This window comes from Perca fluviatilis, chromosome 8 (assembly GCF_010015445.1).
Source record: "Perca fluviatilis chromosome 8, GENO_Pfluv_1.0, whole genome shotgun sequence".
Taxonomy (NCBI): Eukaryota; Metazoa; Chordata; class Actinopteri; order Perciformes; family Percidae; genus Perca; species Perca fluviatilis.
In genome coordinates, this window is record NC_053119.1 from 21,493,650 (window position 1) to 21,511,124 (window position 17,475).

Genomic DNA, 17,475 nt, shown 5'->3' on the forward strand with positions numbered 1-17,475 from the left:
CGTTTCCAGCTACAAAGCTCTGATAAACTCAGTGTGCATGCTCCCTGCCCAACACAAAACGGCAGACAAAGCTAACAGTTACCAAATGGAAAGTGAAATCAAAAGACATATATTTCTCAGGAGTAGGTGGAGACCAACAGAGCTGAAATGAGAATAGATACAAGACTTAAATTTGTCTGCTGGCCTGAAAGACAACTTCAGATGAATGCCACTTGCTGGCATCTATTTCAAGGTGGGCAACTGTTTGCTAAATTATGTTAAGGATGTGTAACGTTATCTAGTTTTGTTGTTTTTGCTGCCCCAATGGTGGCAAACATTTAATCAGTTGTTAGTTACGAATCTAATGATTAAAGAGTTGCATAACATCATATTAAACAAAGAAATAACTGTCTCCCTCTCCCCTCCTAGACAAAGAAGAGTTGGATTGAATTAAAGATCTCAATCAATTGTCCTTCCAGGCTCCCTTAAAGTCAAGATGGCGTCAATCATAAATGTGCTAACAAAAAACATAAGGCTGATGGGTCCAGTAGAGTGTGAGATTAGCTGTGGACAGACAGAGCCACACATGCACACACACAGATCACTAGCTAACCTATAACCAAAAGGGTTATAACAATTATAACCTCTTTGCTATAGGCTAATCATAGACTATAAAAAATAACAAACGGAGATTCCGGGTCTGAAAAGCGAAGCCAACTAAAGATAGGGCATTATATACTGCGCCAATGGTATGAAACATAGGCCCGTTCAGCCCCTACAAAACGTAGCAACACATTTATTTAAGCTGAAACAGGGGTGCATTAAACACCTTGTTGTGTTTTTATTCCTATGAGTTTACATACACGTCTCTGCTGATTGGGTATCACCTGTGACACAGCCAATAAACGAGAGACACAGCAGTGGCGAAGGCATGGCAGTGACACAGATATCAGAAACTACTCTGAGTTGGGGCGTCTCGGTTCTAAACCGTCTCAGGTGAAGCCATTGCGGAAGTGCATTAAACCTGCATTCTATCTAATTTTCAGCAGGGGGCAACTCCACTGGTTGCAAAAAGAAGTCTGAATGCATAGAAGTCTATGAGAAAATCCCCCTACTTATCACTTGACTTATTACATCAGTAATCTCGCATTGCCAGACCTATCTCCACAGTGCTGTGGAGTAAAGTCTGGCTACACCACACGAAGAAACGGTCAGGGGTTAGTTTGCATTTCTTTAAATGCAATAACTGCAATAGTCTTGGGAAGAAACTTGTTTTGGTGGAAGATTTGCACCCCGCAAAAGAAAACAACACATAAAATATTAAATGAAGCTAACTGTTTAAACAATACAGTAACATGCGCTATTTAAATTAGCTGGATACATGGTTATACATTGCAAAAAATAAGAATATAATCTGTAATAGACTGAAGGCAACCCTGTTATACAGTAACAGGGTTAAGCCAGCCAAGCTCATACACTGAGGCAAAGTTGGGTCATTTCATTTATTGTAATGTGTTTAGTATTTTTACAGTCACTGGTGTAGACTAAGAGGTATTAAAGATATTATAGAATACACTTCTTAAAATGTTCCTCAGGTCATCCTCATGTGCTGGGGAACTGATGGAGCACAGGAGGAACCCGGGACACCACTGTGGGAGCCACTGCTCCATGGCCCTTTGGAACAAGCCGGTCTAGCGCCCCCCCAAGCTGACAGTCATAACCCTTCATCCAATCCGCGGGGACAGGACCGCTGCTCTGTCAGTTTATTTCCCGGCTCCTGAGCGCCCGGCGATGCGGTGCTGAGCAGTGGTGAGCATCGTGAAGGACGCACGGACGGACGCATTTGCCCGCTACGGAAGGTAAGGACACGGGGTATAGTGAAAAATGATTGTTTGACATTATTATTAGAGTAACCAGGCGCTGCATTTTTGACAGCTGGGGAATCAGTGTTGTTTACAACATACTGAGTGGGATGCGCGGTTGGGATGGAGCTTAATGCGCCCTCTGCAATGCAGAATTGGACGATATAGGTACGAAGAAACCGCATTTTGCAGTTGGGTGTCGTATTGACAGATGCAGAGAGACGTGTGTAATATCTGACATATCGTGGCGTGGTGGGGATGACGCTGATCTGCTGCACATCCTGGCATGCACTTTCCTCCCAAAAAATAGTCGATGCACAGAGCAGGTGTACGGATATATTTCAGCATTTAGCACATCTGCTTTAAAGCATGAAGTCTGAGTGTTAAATTCAGCATTAATTAGACCACGCCAGAGGCCATATAGCTTACTTGCGCCGCACATACCGATGATTTAAACTGCCGCCTGCAGCCAAAAGATCAGGAAGCACCCGACGACTGTAAACACTAAAACGCTTGTCCTGGTGATTGAGGCATATGGATCGGCTCTGTCATCTTTACTGGCAGATTTTGCCGTGGTGCTTAGTAATGGCCCATCTTATCCGTCAGGATGTCAGGTGCTGGAGAAGGTGTCATGGGCGCGTCCTGACTCACCAGGCCGTTCATTCTACATGTTGCTAAAGTATAAGGTCTAGGGACTTCCAGAAGTCCTACGGAGATTTCTAAGGGGGTCTTTATCATGTAGCAAAAATGATGGAGAGTTATTTTTATGTTAGTTAACTCATTAATGACATAGTAAAAAAGGATGATGGTAACCTCACACAAACCATGCAATTATGCACTGATTCATAGTGAATTACAAAAATCCAAGATGTGAAAATATTACATCTGCATTATCAGTATGTGGGGGTCATTGATCGATTTTGAACCTGTGATCTCAGTTAATAGCTGTAGGGGCTCTGGTCACAGTTATTAGGCTACATGGTAAAGTCTGTCTGCAACTCAAGATGTTATGCCTTTAAATACATATAGGGTTGATTTTTAGATTCAAGCATGGTTATGGTTTTCCTAATGCTGTTGAATAATGGCTTGAGGGCATAGGTTTTAGCACAGCTCCCTGCAGCGGAGTATGATTTAAGCCACTGCAACTTTCTATTGTTGTCTAATGAGCTTGCAAAGAGTGTAATTGATGATGTAATCGATATCACCACATTTTGACATCTTATGGGCCTCTGTGTTTGCTATTCACAGTTCTAGAGTTGTTTTAATATTATGAGGGGTAGAGCTGGCAGAATTTGCACCTGTTATTTAGAATTGGTCTCAGATTAACATATGAATGTAGGTTTATGAACAAGTTAAATAGCTGGTTCCTCTAAGATCTTAGAGTGGGGCTTGTGTCCCCACACCTGTTACTTGTTAGAATGTGTATGTGTATGTGTATATATTCAGATGATCAATTGATAAATGCATGACACCTTTCTGCTCCAGGGTGCTGTAGACCTAAATGTTTTTGGGCAATATTTTCATTTTGGTTTGCCATTCAGTGCCATGTGTGTTTGTCCTGACTGAATCAGAGCCCTACATGTGGCACAAAATGTTAGAGGGATTCTGTGGGTGCCTGTCAGATGGAGCACTTTATGAATCTTGTAAGCTTGACTGCTGCTAATGCATCCTGTGCTGTCCTGTGTACACCCTGAGGACAGTCCCTCTCCTTCATGCGAGGTGAATGAATTTACTCTGCTCAGAAGTAGGCTAACCTACCGCATGCAAGGCATCATCTTACATTTTTACCCCTCTTGGTCCACAATGAAATATATCTGAATATAGAGTTTTGAATTTTGCAATGAGCTGTTCTCTGCCATCATGCTATTGGCTGCAGGGCCGTACTGGCTTGAGGAGCCTGCATGACAATGAACTTTTTACATAACACAATAACCCGCAGGATGTGGCTGTTCTGTGATGCATTTCAAAGATACAGCCTCAGCCTCCATTAGTGTCACAGTCAAATGACTTAACATAGCTGTACACAATACTTCTCCTTTGGTTTGAAGCTTCAGTCACACACATCTGTTATGTATTGAGGTAGACATGCTAACCTCACCTGAGGCAGAAAATAGAGCTGCCTTCAACCTCCCCATCTCCACTTCACCTCAGCCAGCATGTAACTTATACAAAATGAGTACGAAGGTGAGAGAGATTGCTTTTACTCATCTGGTATGAATGTTTACCGCAAATCTGTCAAATGCTTTTTGTCAAACAGTTTTTTTATATTCAGCAAGATGATTTTTCCATTTTCCTATTCAGTTAATGTCTTTATTCAAGCAGTATTATTTTGGTGCTCAAAGCAAACCTTGGATGTTTGCCATTTAAGATCAAGTCCTTTTAGAGTTGTTTTAGGAGATTAGATTTGTCTCCAGATGTCCTTCTGAGCTCTGGGTGACAAATTCTTGGGCAACGAGTCAAGCATTAGTTAAAGATAGAATGATAGATTTTGAAAAGACTCTGATTGGCAGCGTTAGCATTTGCCAGCAACAGGGCTAGTTTGTTCGCCGCTGTTTGTTCTGTCACACTGAATGCAGTGTCAGTCACGCTGGAGGGAATACGTCCTGTAGACCTTTGTTTCATAAATAGGAAAGGCAGAAGCCTTGTTTTACAGCAAATTGAAGGTGGCCAGGAAAAACACAGACAAAGAAAAACTTGGTGGGCTGACAGAAATATGGCTCTTAATCACAGCCTATACAAGTGCTTCTTTCTGTCCTGCTGACAAAACGTGATGCTCTTGTCTTGATGCTTCCTTTAGATTGCTCAGCAATTTACACACCGGCGGTCAATAGCGAGATCCACTAATGGTACGGCAGTGAGGCAGAGACATGACGTCTTCTATGTTTGCCTGGAGACAGACCTCTCCTCTGTTCATGCCTGAGGAGGAGAAAGGCCCTCAGTCCCCATCTGCCATTGCTGGCTGTCTGAATACAGTTTGCACTAGACCTACCATTGGTTCTCCCACTGTGGACTGCTCCCTGCTCTCTGCATGCACGTGACCCTATAGATCTTATGTGTAAGAGACTGAGATAAGTGGGAAGAAGTCATAGGCACAGTGCACATTTGTATCCCACTTGTTAGATTAAACTGTAAGTGTGGTTACTTATTTTGTTGGGTTTATAGATATTTAATAGTTTTGCTATTATCATCTTCTAAAATCGTGATACTGTTTTTTTTTGTATAGCCAATAGGAAGAAAAGAGAGCCATGCAGGTTAGAGCTGAAGTGACTTGTCAAATAGAATGATAGAAAAGTAATTGAGTTGTTTTACTATTTTTTATTTTTATTTTTTCAAGCAAAAATGCCAAACACTTGCTGGTTCTCGCTTTTCAGACATAAAAAAAGTTAGCATTTCTTAGCTGATGTGATAGCAAACTGAACTGTGATGTGCATTTTTTTGTATTTTATTCTCCAAACGATTTTTAGAGAAAATAATGGGAAGATTAATTGGTAATTAAAAGAATCCTTTGTTGCAGCCTTAATGCAGCTGCAAACATTAGTAGCCAGCTGGATATTTGAAGCACATTACATTGTTATATAGGACTTTTTTCTCAAATCAGTCACTTTGTTTGACAGGATAAGGTTTTATCGCCTGGGCTGATGTTCTATTTCTGGGGCCACTGTTGCCTACTTGAATCTAATGATCTCGAATAGTTGCTCCCGGCACTTCAGGAGGCTAGTTACTTTTAAAGGGAGACCCTAAATGAATAATAATTCAGCCACACTAGATTACAGTTGTTTTAGTGTGTGTATGTGTGTGTGTGTTTGTGTGTGTATGTGTGTGTATGTGTGTGTGTGTGTGTGTGTGTGTGTGTGTGTGCGCGAGCGCGCGCGCACAAATGTATTTGGCTCATTTAGTTCTTATGCAGTCCCTGATATGTATCTGCCATATCTAAGATCAGGATAAAATGCAGCCTGCTAAATGGACTTTTGTTGATTTAGACAAATGCAGCACAATGCTGAAGATAAAAATAGATATACAGTATTTGATTTCAACTGCTGGATTTTTGTCTATTTATAACATTAAATCTCCTGGAGAAAGATGTTATTCATTTACTGACAAGGTAAAAAAAAAGGTCTTTATGAAATGGCTTGCTTGTAAAAACATCAAATCAAACTCCCCTAAAGATATAACTTAGAATGTCTTTTATCATAGAACATTTAATCTGTTCCCCTTCTCTTTATCAGTGCGATTTTGTTTGTCGATAAAGTGCTGAGCTTCTTTGGTGAATCTCAAGGATCCTATGGTTTGTCTATCTGCCAAAGTGATGTCTCATTCAAAATCAGATTACTCCATTTCTATTAAGATAATGTGGACCGGACAAGCAGGTAGTGTTTGGAAATTGCCCGGTATCTTCCCGTCACTCATGGGGGAAATAGGATGACATTGATCAATGTCATCAGAGTGTTATCTTGAAGTACACATTTCATGTTCAGAGATTTGTCAGTGGTCTGTTGGGGCAACTGAAGACTTCAACTTCTCAAAATCACAATTTAAATAATATTGAGAAAAAGAACATAAAGATTGATTTATTAAAGAAATCACTGATGAACTGGGTAAATTATTGATTTACTGAATAATTAATTTATTGGTTTACAGGCCATCTATGTGTGTCTGATGAGTTTAAATATTGAGTTTAAGTTAAAACCTTTTTTTGGGCTATATTTAAGAACAATTAAAATGTGTAACTAGGTTATATTTGACAAGATTTCACTTCTTTCCTCTGATTCGTTGCTCGTTTTCCTCTGAGATATTTTTAGACTTACTATCAAAGTCAATCTTTTGGGATTTATGGACTCAATTAGAAGGAGATTACAAATGTGTGCCCTTCGCCTGTTAATTTTTGTTAACAGCATGATCAGCCTTTTTAATTTGTTCTGATATTTGACTTCCTTCATTACAATGTCTGCTTATTCTGGCTTCTTCACTGGGATGCAGTCAATTTCCACTGTAATATCAAGAGTTATTTGCTCATCAAATAGCTAATTGCATTTTGCTTGTTGTTAACTTGTACTAAAGATCTTTGTATTTAATGATGATAAGAAGTAAAAGTGACAGTACTGCAAGGTTAACAAGTTCAGAGGACAGTTTTCCCTAATTAAGTAGTCACTTTTAAGTGTTAATGTGAATGGGTCTTAATTAAACTCCTCCTCAGAGTGTCAGATAACCGCTTGTGTATTGTTTCACATTTCACTGAGCAGATATATAGTGTTACACACAGTGGACTGACTTCTCACTTGAGCCATCTGTTTTTGCACCTTCGTAGGCGCAGTCAGATACATTGTTTACAGAACTGTTGAGAAGCTGTGCAGTCAGACAACACTATATGCTGTTTTGGTCCCATACAAGATGACTTTCAATATCATGAAATTTGAAAACCATTCCTTTCTGTTGTCCAGATCAGGCCAGAACCTAAGGAATCACAGAGATTGTTTGTGAAGACCTTTGAGCAAGCTTCAAAATAAAGGGTTGGCTTTTATTTGGAGTAGAGGAGCCATTATGGATAATTAAAGGTTGGATCAGAAATAATCACCTTTGATGCTGGCAAAACCTTACCTATACAACTTTATCCCCTCTGACAGTAATTTATTTCATGATCTTCACATGAAAGCTAGTATTTAGCATCATTTTAAAGATTATATTACCTTTGTATCAACCATCATTGATATTCTCAGTAATGAGCTACATTGTTTTGGATTTAATCCTGTTTAATATGTATTTATCATGGGATTGTGAAAGCTTACTGTAGTTTCACTGCTTGCATTGTTATTTTATAGTGTAGGGGATAAAGGACAAGCCCGACGGTGCAGGGAGCTGTCCAATTATGTACGAAAGCGTCTTCCTCATTGGGGCCAAGCCACTCTTGGGGCCTTTAAGCAAGGCATGTTGCTATGGTGCTGGGAGCATGTGAGGAAGACAATAACACAGCTTTATCTATATGCTAGTTCAGCATGCAAGGTTACCAAGCATAACCACACTCCTCTGCTTATACCATCACCTTTAATGTGTACTGTTTGTTTTCATGCTATCCCAGCGTATGTTGCTTCATAGTGATGATGCATTCTGTGTATTGTTGACAGCTCAGCCCTGTTACTGCGATGGCAAACTGGAGTCATGAACTCCCCACCAGTTGTGTGTTAAAAATAATGAAACTTAGGGGTCAAAGGGGATTCTTACACTAATCAAAAACGTCCTTGGTGAGAAGCATACTAGTTCTTTAGCTAGCTGACCTCTAGTCATCTGTGGGAGTGACTGTATGTGTGAGAAGTGTATAGATAAAAGGCTAATCGCAGAGAGAGCCCAAAGGCGAAGGCCTCCTGGCACGTGGAGCGAATACTGAGGAAGCCGAGCTCTTGGGAAGCCTCATTATACATTTAGGGGCGTCCTGTTTTCCCTCTCTCTGGACAGTTGGACAGCTAAATTGTTTGTGGATCAATAGTTTAGCTTCCTACTGGCTCCACAGAGTGAGTGAAGTGCATTTAAACCCAAGAAATCAGAGATGGGAAGCATAGCATTAGGGGCCTCAGGAGGTGCTATTGCTCTGCCCATTATTCAGTCTCCCTGTTTGTTTACCTGCAGCGCTTGACTTCAGTGCTGAGACCATCTGTAGTCATTTTACGCTCATGTAATCAAATTTTCTTCGATTTCTATTTTCTTTGCTACACAAGTTAATCCATAAATATCCAATGCTATTCCCATTTGGTGATATTTTTTTTAAATAATGCCATATGCACTGTATTTGTAAATTAAACTATTCTTCGGATGCTGTCATTTCCCAGACGCTGAGAGATGTCCACTAAGATTGATCGAAAGTTATAAGGTTGTGTTGTGCAAGCTGATTATATACCGTATAAATGCTGCTTATTATGACCAGAGCCTGGCTGCACAGCCTGTCTATATTGATTCAACACTTATTTAAAATGCCTCTTGTTTTTCAGTTCAGCTCTTTGGCTATGTAAAAGGCAGAGACAGAAAAGGAGTAGAGAGAGAGAAGGAAGGGGGTGGGGGCGGGGGCGGTCGTGGGGTATATAGAGAAACAGAAGAACAAAACATTTGGAGCTCTCCCTTCATTCCTTAGATCAGTGTAACCAGAAATAAAAGCTGTGGCTGGTACAAGCTCTGGGCTGTGGGCACGCCGCTGTCCTCTCCTGGCTCTCTTGCTGCGCTGCCGGTGCATTTGTGTTTCACTGGTCAGCCTCCGAGCTCCTGGGCCCAAGGCTGCATCTCTACATGAAGGGCCCATTGATATGGGCAACATTAGCATTCGCTGTAGGCAAGCACGACAAACAGGTTGGTTTTCCGTTTCACACTTACAAACCTGTTCTCTCTGGATCCTCTCAAAGGGTCTCAAATCAACCCTCTTGTTGCATAGCTAATGAGCGTAGATAAAAGAGGTCAAAGAATGCTTATGTAGGCCTCTTCAGTACAAGCAATGTACTCTTTGTATAAAGTCTCACCCTGCCAACTGCCATGTCAGGGCAACACTGTCACATCTGGCGCACAAACTCACAAGGTGATGTAACCACCTGCGTCATGTTTTCTGTAAGTGCTAGTGGGACAATACACCAGCACTAATAGCTTCCGACAAACTACCCTAAAATGTCCCTGAACAAAAGTTGTTCTTAGCTGTTGGCATATCATTATTCAGATCTGATCCCAGCATTCTGAGGGAATCTGGCTGATTTATGCATGAGATTTGTGCACTAATTATGCTGCGGATTCTTTTCCTTGGCTCTGTTTGAAGCTTTTTGAGCTTTTGTTGCAATCTGCTAATTCATGCTGCTGAAATTATCCTCACTATTTTACTTAGCAACAGCAAATTGCCCTCGAGAAGAAGTGGCTAATATCACTCAATTAAAAATAACATGTGATCCATCTCTGTGTTTAAATTATAATGAGTCAGACTACTGCTTACGCAAGTCGTCTTGATGCCAAGAGAGAGAGGTAGAGGAAGACAGCTTCCTAATTACAGATCTTTTTTCTTCTATTTCAGTCTTACTCTAAAGGAATTTATATAAACAGTAAACAGAGAGATAATAAAGATGTGAGTGCAGATACCACCATAGACAGTATATAAACTGGACCAACAGATCCCGTTGCTCTGGTTGGAGACCAGTGAAGGATATTAGAAGCACTTTTCTGGTGAGCGCTGAGCGTTACTGCGCAGCCTCCAACTGAGAGAGACGACGTAAATGTGACATCACGTGAGCAACCTGTCTGAAAGTTGTAAGTCTTCTGGTAGCTCTGCCAAGAGAAATCTCAATCATTCCGAATCTTGCAGAGACGGAGGGCATAGGTATATGTAAGGAGATAACATAGGCACAGGCTAATTATTGCTAACTAAAATGCTAGATAACATTAGTAATTAAACCTAAACAGCTCATGTAAGTCGAAACTGCCTGCAAGCTTCTCCTGTACTATACGGTAATTCCTCTACTATGCGACAGTAAGTTGCTTGGTTATGACACAATCGTTAGCCTATTTTTACAAAAATGTCTGCTACGCAGCCATAACTTGGGATACAAGGTAATGGAACCTTTTATACATTGTCGTGTTTCTTTAGAAATAAACACTGGACAAATAGAGTCTTTAAACGCTTCAGATGTAAAGTTATTCGCTGTCAAAGTGACGTCAAAATGAATGGCAGTCAATGGAATGCTAACGGGAGGTGATCGCTTTGTAGCATCAAAATGGCGCCATAGAAGTTTTTAGTTCTGAAGTGAAGCTTACCCCCTTGGATACCACCCTTATTATTCCTTATTAATGGCTGTCTAGAATGAGGGATGTGCCAACAATCACAACATCAACTCCCTGCTTGAGTGAAAATATCTCACATTATTCCACGGGGAAAAATAAGCCATGCATGCATATTAATATAGCATTTGTTCAGACTCCAGTTGAGCATGGAAGTGGACAGCCTCCATACTGCATGCGTGGGCCTCGTGGTAAAATGTGTCAGTAGTATAGCAGCCAGTGTCACTGGTTGGATTATTCACAAGGATGGTGTAATGACAGTGAGTTGAGGAAAGGGCATCCAGAGGTGAATCTGACATGGAGAAAGAGCACTGAATCCTTTTTTTTTCTGTGCTCTTTTTTCTCACTCACTCACTCACTCACGCACGCAAGCACGCACGCACGCACGCACGCACACACACCCCGCCTTTGCAGTGCTCCGACTCTTATCTGCAACACACAGCTCCACTCATGCTGCACACTCAGGTCCATACTGTGTGGAGGACAGAAGGAGCGAAGGGCATAGCGTCACAGTCAGGCTAGCACACACATACACACCCGTACACACACTCACACATATGCACAACAGATAGAAAGAGGAGGCGTTGTACTTTTCTTAATTCCCCTGCAACAGAGGACAACAAGACAAAGCACAGCACTGCTCTTCCATATGACTGAAGGGGGGTTGGAAACTACTCTGTGTTTAGAGAGACTGCTGGAGTACTTAATGTTATTCACACTGACCCATGACCAACCACCAGATTATAATTTGACTCCAGTACAATGAAATGAAAAGGTTGCAAAACATTAATGCCTGCAATCAAGCTAAATAACTTATGAATGACATTTCCTGCAAAAGTTATTTTTTTTTAAAAACACAAAACTGATTATAATGGATAAAAATAAAGAGATTAGTAAGAAATTGTTAATACACATTTTTTTTTTGAGGAAAGTTAGAGATGATTGATAACACTCTTATGTATGTCTGGAGCCAGGCAGACAGGTATGTTAGCTTAGCATAAAGACTGAAAGCAGGGAAAAACAGCTAGCCTGGGTACCATCTAAAGCGTACTAATTAACATGCTATATCTCATACAAAAACTTAAGTGTACAATTGACAATACGTGGTTTAATGGACTATTTATTGGCCGGGCACAGTAACTTCTTGGAGTCACCAAGATGTTGCCAGGCAACAAGCAGAGATGCCAGATTACCTTTGGACAGAGCCATGCTAGCTGTTTCTCCCTGCTTCCAGTCTTTATGCTAAGCTAAACTAACCATGTCCTGGTTTCAGCTTCATACATATTATATTATGTGATTCATCTTCTTCAAAACTGAACTGATTGAACATTTTGCAATTATTAATTGAACAATGTTCTTTTTTTTCATTTCTTGCCAAGTTCATGAAATAAGAGATCTGCTAAATAGAATAGTATAGGTTATGTTTTCATAGTCTTAAAGCAGAGTAAATGCTTCTTAATTAGGCATCAAGAGTCATGAAAGAAAATCTTTTGGAAGGTTAATGCTCAGTGCTGTAGTTTTGTTTAAGCACTGGCATAAATAAAACCCAACACAATGTAGGTGAAAGGGCCCTGTGAATACTCTTAGGGCAGTCAAGCAAAAGCATCTGTTTGAAGCATAATATATGAAAAGTCTCTTAACCTAGTTTAGCTTGCTTGCTGCTACTGGAGGGAACACAAGCTTGATTGGAAATGCTGTAAACCCTTTGGCTGCGTGGGTTGTTATCTGAGCTGTGTCTTCAACAGCCGTTGGACTGTGCACAAACAGCTTCATAACAGGGAAGAGATGATTTCCTTATGTAAAGGGATAATCTTGTGATCTGAATGCCAGAAAGCTCCCACACATCTGGACCTCCTTACATTGAAACAGCCAAGTAATGTCAGGACGTACCAATTTTGTCTTTGAAAATGTCAAAAAGTGTTTGAAGAGACATTAGCCTAATCATAGTCGCAGAGTTATCTACACAGTTGGTCGATGATGGTCTGGCATCATGATCTTAGCACTCTTTGTCTATACATCTTCTTCTGTTTTTTTTGTTGTTGTTTAAGTGGGCACCTGTTCTGCCTTATGAGCCATGATCACATGGTGTGACTTGGCTAAGAGGCACCAGATGACTCAGGTCTTTGCCCAAGCTGTGCTCATTGTCAGTCAGCATGCACACTGCTTTCCAACAGGCTGTCTGACTGTGGCCATGTGCTCAGCAGTAAACATAGGTGACTGGGTCTGTTGACATGGACACTCTGTTCCGGACATGAATGTATATGATGGTGGAGGGCCTGGTCCTGGTCCGGATAAAGTGTTTGTCCTCTTTGTAAATATCCCTGCATGCAAAAATTAACAGAATCTTTTAATTAATTCAAAGGAAACAACCAACAGAGAAACAATAAATTGGTTAATGTGTTCACATGCCATAATATATCAGTTAATGTTTGCTTGGCTAGCTGTCATACTCTGTTTTCTGGCAGTTTCAATTAGAGCAGGTTTTAAAGGAAGGAGTACTCAAGTGCCAAATAACAGAGGAATATAATGTTACACACATAAATGCACCCAGTGAGAGAGACTGTGGAGCTTGCTGTGGCACAAGTAGTGGAGGAAGACTTCCCGATGGGTAGGCATGAATATGCATGGCACTGCTTAAAAGCAATGGCACAGCCTAATACAGTATGGCAGTCAATGGATTCACAGAGCAGGCTTTGTCTGGTGTTGTACTTTCAACTCTGGAGGATGTGTCTGAGCCTCTTGTTTGAACTGTTCAGCCCTAAAGTGCCTCTGCAGAAGTCTCAGAAAGAGAAATCTCTAATCTTGTTTAAGAAAATCTTTAAATATTATAAATGCATGCCTTATTTTGTGTTAATTATATTCCCTCATCCACTATGTTATTCCTTATTTATCAGTAAGATTGTTTACATTCCTTTACCCAACTTGGAATTATGATATTTCATTTGGGAGTCATTGAGTTTGAGTTGGTGTAATGAACCGCTAAATGATAAGTTACCAAAGTAAACAACTCATCATGTCTGGTGCACCAGAGAACTTTAAAAGAGCCTGTTAATGTGTTCTCGCAAACCTCTTCTTATGGTCCATATGTATTCTAGACATGCACCAAAGCTGTTAAGAGACTAAGTCGCAGGGGATTTGTTTCTCTCCTCATTTATGGATAATATTATCCATCCATATCTGCCTTGGAGAGAGTAGGAAATATCGGAAGTACAGTAAACAAATATCTGCAGAGCACGCTATCAAGTTCTTAAAGCTACAAATTGGGCCACGCTGCCTTTGGCAATAGGGCTACAGTGACATTAGGAGTGAACAGACACATTGGCTTCACCCAATTAAATCATCACTCGCAAAGCTTTAGCACGTCCAGTGCGTGCATTCATCTTGCTACCCCTGTCTGCCTTTCCCATGCTTCTGTTTTCATCCGTTCTTCTACAGTCTGTATGTAGTTGTGAGGTTTGACATAAGAATTTGAATGAAGCTGTGACCATATGTTTCTCTACAGGGACAGAGAAAAAAATTAACAAATCTGGCTGTTGTCGCACTGCTGATTTGAAAGGAAACCTAGGACATAAGAATGTACATACTAGTTTACAATCTGAGCAGTCAGAATATGGAGACTTGCTGTATAGTAGCAATTTGACAGTTTAGTGTAATTACTGAGACAAAACAATAAAAACAAGATTCATGCCTCATGGCACGAAAGGAAATTTATTTATGGCATAAGGGTCTGTGCAGACTCCAGTGCAAACAAAGATTATCATAATGGTGAAGTAAGTTAAAAGCCAATGGTAAAATATTGTCCAGTTTTTTTTTCTTCTATTCACTGAAGTGGAAAAGCGGAGAAAAAAAATCACAGTGGCATGAGAATTGGGGGGAACTTGCAAGACCTATTGTGACAGTAGCTTAAGAGGGATAATTCTGGTGATGTTCTATTTTATTTTATTTTTTTATAACTTTTGTCCACAAATCCAGTGACAATATTGATCCTATGAACAAGCAGCCTGATGAAGCTTATTCCTCTGTTCCATAGACCTCCATTGTTGTCCAAAACTGTTAAAAACATATACATGAACCACACCGTTGGACTGGGTGACATGTTCCTTCATTACCATTAACATGGGCACTGTAGCTTATTTTGAGTCTATGCCACATACACTGTTTTATAGTAAATACTCAATAGGGCACCAAATCCACAGCCCAACAAATGCATTATTCAGTCCTATTAATGTAATGATTGTTTAAAAAGTATAGGTTTTTGACCAGTTTTAAAATATCCTTTTCTTCAGTGGGAATGAATGGACTTGGGGTTGAGAGCCACATACTAGGGTAGTCAGAAAGAAAACATGGTTAGTTTTGGTCTTTTCTTGGGCTTTGTTGACAATAGGAAAAATACAGAATAACACCAGACTTATCCTCTAAGTGGCACATGTCTTTGTGAGAGCCAGTGGGAAACATAAGCACTAACTGCAGCACTGGAAATGAGGCTTCTTCTGTAATCATCACAATTATGGGGTGCCATGATACTGAGGGATCAGCACCGTATTAACAAATCAATACAGTGCGATTGATTCAGCCTCTTTGACTCAGATTTACCTGGGCTCTCCGTACAAATGTCGATTTATCTCCTGATGGATTCTATTTCTCAGGCATTGCTCTGTATATCCTAACACATGAGTGAATTGATTTGTGAATGATTGGCTGGTGTCTCGCCCACATCCACAAAGATGTCGCTGTATCTCTTGCAGTCAAAAGCATCTTGTTTGGCCTGTGACCCACACTGACTTACATTGTGTCTCAGTAGTCATTATATTCTCATGTGCTTGGAAGGTACATTTCTTTCTGCCATTTTACAATCAGTATTGTTGGTGGTGAAAAGATCCATTCAAGTGTTGAGGCAAGGAAACACTGGACTCTTCAGCTGACTTGCATTTACAGTGCAGTCCACTACTTATTCACACAGACCCACCCACACATCCACTCACCCTTGAGTCGCTGGGTTTCTCTGACAAAGTGGAAGAAAAGCACAGAAATTAAGCAATGTGTTTGTGGAGGAGAGGATTGTTTGGTTTGACTGTGTGTCAAACCACTGCAGAGGAAGGTAAAGATTACAGCCAATCCACACATACAATAGCTCTGTGTCTGCTAATAGTCCCCACTTCAAGACTCTGAAATCTTCTTTGTTTGTTCGAACAGTCTTCTGAGCAGACGTGGATAATGAAGACAGAATAGATGAGATGTTGCTATCGAGGAGGGAAAGAAGGGAGTAGGCATTTAGCTGGCCATGGACACTGTTCTCTATGATTGGGCTTAATGCTTTGATGTACAGCAGTAATTAACAGACAGCCTGGTGTTCAGTGTTCAGAATCCATACTTTATTGTTCGAGGGAAAGAGATCATGTTTATATTGGGCATGTTTGCTTTGTAGAGAGAGAAAGAGAGAGAGTCAAATCTCCAGGACATTGGGAGACACACACAAGGGTCCTGGGCTCTGTGCAGTGACCTTGTTTGCTAATTAGGTGTCAGACCTTCTCATCTCATATCTTTTGGCTTAGATTGCCAGAAGTCGATGGGCACACTGATTCCGCTACCGTTGGCTAGCTTTTCGCAGTCAATCATTAGAGATGCTACTGTATGGGCTGCCCTTTCTCATGAATACTGTATAATGCTGTAAACATAGATGTAACAACACAGTATAATGCTGCAAAAATGTCACTTTTACTGTCACCAGTATTGCAGGCTCCTATAATCTGTTTCAAACAGGCCCAGTTTGGCTCAATCTAAAGACGTACTTCAGATCTTCAAATGTGAATATTTTGTAACTGTTTGTAAGCACATAACAAGCAATTTAGATATGTAAACTTGGGCTGACGGGAATTGTGATGGGCATTTTTTTAAACTTATTTTCTGATATTTAATGGACTAAGAAATTAATTGACTAATTGAGAAAATAATTGAAGGACTACTCAATAATTAATTCATGTTATATGCTCATACATATTGAGGGCTTTGTTTTTCAAAATATAACAATTTGGAAATACTGGCCAATGCTCATCTGTTTATTTTATCCATAAATGGTTTCTCGTTGAATTAGAGAAAATGTACTATATGATGGAATATATCGTTGTGATATAAAGATACAGCCAACATGTTAGAAGTTTGCATTCATTTAGCTGACCCCTACTCATTTAGTTTAACTATTAGAGAAACCTAGTATAAAAAGTGATTATTATGTTATTTATTTCCATTAAGGTCAATTTAACATTGCCTTTGTATCACATTCCAGGTTCATTATACTGGCTTGAAAAGTTGTTCTCTTGACATATTTTCTCTTGTCTCTTTGCATCTACCCGCCCACTTTACATTGTATGTCTTTTGTGCAGCGAGCATGAAAATTGCCCTATTTAATGGCGCCCTCCAATGTTCCTCAAGATGAAACGCCTCTTGATGCACTGAAAACAACTCACTGACCCTTTCTCTAAAGGCTCCTAACTCCATAGAAGGTGCTGCTTGAAGTGAACAACAGATATTTGGTTTATTCCTATTGTACTGGACATTGTTGTATGCTAATGCTGCAGGGCATATGTGATTGTTTGTCCAGATCTAAAAAGAGCAGCATTATGTTTGTGAGACATGTCAGTCACTTGAATGCCAATGTTGACCTATATATGAAGGCCTGGGTCAAAGGAGGGGCAGGCTAGCCACAGCATAGGGCAGATATCTCGTCTAATGAGCCTTAATGTGGCACCCAATGACACAACACGTGTAAGACTGTGGCACACACTGATCGCCAAGAGGCGACAGGATTGATGTGTTACTTTGGCAAACTCTTCGAGCTGAAACA

General features: G+C 40.4%; 1 protein-coding gene across 1 annotated transcript in view; it reads left to right on the top strand.

Annotated features, from left to right (window-relative positions):
* The first annotated feature begins 1,690 nt into the window (after nt 1-1,690).
* Nucleotides 1,691-17,475, top strand: part of LOC120564154 (contactin-1a-like) — a 62,649-nt gene continuing 46,864 nt past the window's right edge. Inside the window, exon 1 of the mRNA XM_039808905.1 lies at nt 1,691-1,838. The gene's annotated coding sequence lies outside the window, so the exon portion shown is untranslated. The remainder of the gene's footprint in view (nt 1,839-17,475) is intronic.